General features: G+C 37.6%; 1 protein-coding gene across 1 annotated transcript in view; it reads left to right on the forward strand.

Annotated features, from left to right (window-relative positions):
- Nucleotides 1–1,354: 1,354 nt before the first annotated feature.
- The window catches only part of LOC107737170 (talin-1-like), an 86,611-nt gene continuing 84,165 nt past the window's right edge, over nt 1,355–3,800 (forward strand). The window contains exon 1 of the mRNA XM_016548612.1: nt 1,355–1,510. The gene's annotated coding sequence lies outside the window, so the exon portion shown is untranslated. The remainder of the gene's footprint in view (nt 1,511–3,800) is intronic.

The raw sequence follows: 3,800 nt of genomic DNA on the forward strand, positions 1-3,800 counted from the left end.
CTCTCTCTCTCTCTCTCTCTCTCTCTATATATATATATATCATAATGTTATTTTTTCAAATAAAATTTTTTCAAATAACATCAATGTTATCTCCATAGTTTTTTTCTTTGTGTTGTAGTTATTCTGCGCATTATGCTGCTCGAGGCTGGAGACTGTATTCTCAAGTGAAACGACCTGGAATCAGTATTCATTAGGTCACCACTTTGCTGACTTTACCTTAAAGGGATAGTTCACCCAAAAATGAAAATGTGATGTTTATCTGCTTACTCCCAGGGCATCCAAGATGTAGGTGACGTTGTTTCTTCAGTAGAACACAAATGGAGATTTTTAACTCCAGCCTGCCCAAAGCAGTTGGACATAGCGGCGTATTAGAGGTAAAATATGATATAAATATTGTTCGGTTTCTGGCACAAACCGATCGTTTCGTGTCTTAGGACATCAATGTGTCGTCACGAGCCGCAGGGTTTAATTTGGATTTGTCTGCGCATGTTTTTTTTACTCTCATAGATTTTGTTACCATTGCCATGCATTATACGACTGATAGACTGCAACGGTTAAAGTTAAAAACCATCATATGTGTTCTACTGAAGAAACAAAGTCACCTACATCTTGGATGCCCTGGGAGTAAGCAGATAAACATCACATTTTCATTTTTGGGTGAACTATCCCTTTAACCAACCTCAAAACTGGATGTGGTAATAGGGTAGCAGTGAGTGTTTGTACCGCAGTGCCCCCTGATGACAGCCCTGTGTCATTTATTTAATTTAATATTCATAAACGTGCAGCAGAACTAAACATCTGTTAACTTTTAAAGACACTTTGTAATTATTGCATCTCTATCTGGAATTAAATTATAAATACTGCACCGTGTCTGCAACTATGTAGCAGTGTAACATGAAAAATGCTCTTTATATAATATGAATATTGTGTTAAAAATTTATTCTTTCTGGCTATATTGTCCATCTGACATTCCAGGAATGCCTCAGTTTAAGCAGTCTTTGGTCATGCAGTGAATTTATGAGGCAAGTGTAAACAATATATTGAACACAAGATGGTGCTATAATCACGATGCTTGTTCCGCTCCCAGCATCCAGCGAAAGCTAAATTATTAAAGCAGTAAATAATTAAATAATGAGAAGCCTTTTTGATTCTTTAAGCCTCGAAATAATTAAAACCTGTCCAAAAGAACATTTCATTGTCGTAACCTAAACCAAAAACAAAAAGTTTTAGATCTAAAATTCCAACATTATTATTTTGTGTCGTTTTCCGTCAATAGTAAAGCAATGTCAAGGAAGCCCAGAACAAAATGCGAGTCAATCATTTGAGCGCCCTGCGTGCGCACGCGCTGCAGGGTGGAGTTTAACACAGCGCCTCAAAGCAACGGTGCAGAAATCACTTCTGACATTACATACCAGCGTTTACTCACCGCCAACTCTCTGCTGGGGGACAGGGATTGTTAACATATTGGTATTGTCCGAAGGTGGACAACTAGTGATCGAAGAAACCTGAGGTAAGAGCTAAAAACTCATTTCCAAGTTGAGCTAAACTTTCTCAAGGGTGGGAAGTTTCCTTCCGATGCGAGGATCTGAAAAACTCGGATATGATGATAAACAATACGACGTTGAATTCAGGCGTTTAAATGAGCTTTGGATCACGGTGGGATTTAAACAAAACGCCATGTTTTGCCGATTATTCTGGAGACGCTGTGAATGAGGCTTTAGAGGAGACTTGAGCCCATTAAAAGTTCACTTTTTCCCCTCAGGCGAATATGCTGCATAGTTTATAAGGGAAGAAACAAAGTGAGGCGTTAAGCGCTATTAAAGTACATTCTGAAGACCACTTTTGTCTCTCCTTCCCTTTAAGTGATTTATTGTCACTGCCTACAGCTCTGTGAAGTGTAGCAGTCGCGCGCCACGGAATGAATGAAGCGCGTGGGATACTGTAACTGTATCAGCTCGAGTGGAAGCTCGCACGAGCGTTATTATTATTCTGTCAGCAGTGCAGATGCGGTGTTCTTCCTCTCGTGTGTTTGCTGTGAATCATGCATAAACACACAGACGGCGCGAATGCATGTGTCGAAACGGATGTCAGATTATTCCATATGCTTCTGTTCACTGCGAAGTTGTGACAGTGTCGCACAAGTGTGGCTTGTAGAAATGATATTTGTTGCGATGCTAGTTCTGTGATGGAGGAAGTCGTGCTGGAGGAATATGCGCCCTCGGGGCTGACATAACTGAGCTCAGATCGGGTGTGGTGAGAGACGTGAAACTTGCAGGAAGAAACAGTTGCGTGAGATTATTAAAGTTACTGATTTAATCCAGCACTGAATTTAATTGTTCTCCCCTATTCTGTGCAATGACAGAGATGTTGCACTGGTTTCTGTGAGCTGTGGAGCTCAAGGCTTCTGCTCTGCTGCAGTGTGTCGGTGCTTGAAAGAGCATGCTCACATTTGGACATCACATTCATTTTTGAAGTAGGATCTCACACCAAGTGTCCTGCATGCTAGAATCTTGTCACTCTTGAGCAAAAGCTGTTTTAACCCTGCAAAGCCTGATGTGTATATATATATATATATATAGATAGATAGATAGATAGATAGATATATATATAGATATGCGATATTGTATATCTTTTGTCATATTTGATACATTAGGTTTTATGGCCAAAAAGCAGATCATTTTAATTCAGAGCAAAAATATGCAGTTTGGTGCAGATGTTATTTATATGGTCAAAAAGTAAGAAATTCTGATAGCTTGTAATGTAAATCAATGAGAGCTTTATACAGTAGCAGACTACTTACAATAAAATGCATAAGAATATCAGTTGTCAGTCTATATCTCCCATTAAAATCCTCTTACTATTAATACAAATATATTTAAATGCTTAGCATATGATCAAAGCTTTGCAGTTTTATTTGTCTGGGGATAAACATATAATGCAGTGCAATACAGTGGTGATTGAGAGATTAACAAATAAACATTCCTCAAAAGCCTGAAGATCATATTTGACATAAATGTGCATCTTGAAATATTAATAGCAATATAAAAGTCAGTCTTACTTTATATAAAAAAAAGAGTTCACAGAAAAAAGCACAGCTGCCAAAATGTCTCTATATTGTAATCATTATGATCAAACTTATATTAATCGCTTTAATGAGCGTCTGCCTAAAATTAATTCATGTTAGCTAGCTGTATGATTCTATGATCTTGAACTGTTCATTTGTGACATGAACATTACTTGGACACATTAACTTCTGCTTTGTAATGTAGACACATGCATTTTCTGTAAAGCTGCTTTGAAACAATGTGCATTGTGAAAAGCGCTATACAAATAAATTAGAATTGAATTGAAAAATTTGAAAAAAAGACACGTTAACCACAAGCTGAAGGTTGACGCTTTTACAATTATACATAAATTATACTAAATATTGTACTTTTACTTGCTAAAAAAGTATAAACTATCAATCAGACAACAAAGGCATGTACAAAATGTTGTACTAGTTTTTTTTAAGCAAAATTTTGATCATATTGATAATTTAGAAATTCATGTATCAAATATGATAAAGCAGGTATGGTTAGTAACCCTGTCATGGTGTTTCTCATGGTTTTTTTTGGAGAAGATGTCTGCCCATATGTTTCCTGCTATTGTCTTCAAGAAAACCCAGGACATGTCTGTAGTGTTCTTTATTAAACATCAGCACACACACACGCTCACACGCACACACGCACGCACACACACTCACACTCACGCACACACACACACACACACACACGCACACACACACACTCACACTCGCACAC

This window comes from Sinocyclocheilus rhinocerous, unplaced genomic scaffold (assembly GCF_001515625.1).
Source record: "Sinocyclocheilus rhinocerous isolate Xijiao unplaced genomic scaffold, SAMN03320098_v1.1 scaffold2386, whole genome shotgun sequence".
NCBI classification, from domain to species: domain Eukaryota; kingdom Metazoa; phylum Chordata; class Actinopteri; order Cypriniformes; family Cyprinidae; genus Sinocyclocheilus; species Sinocyclocheilus rhinocerous.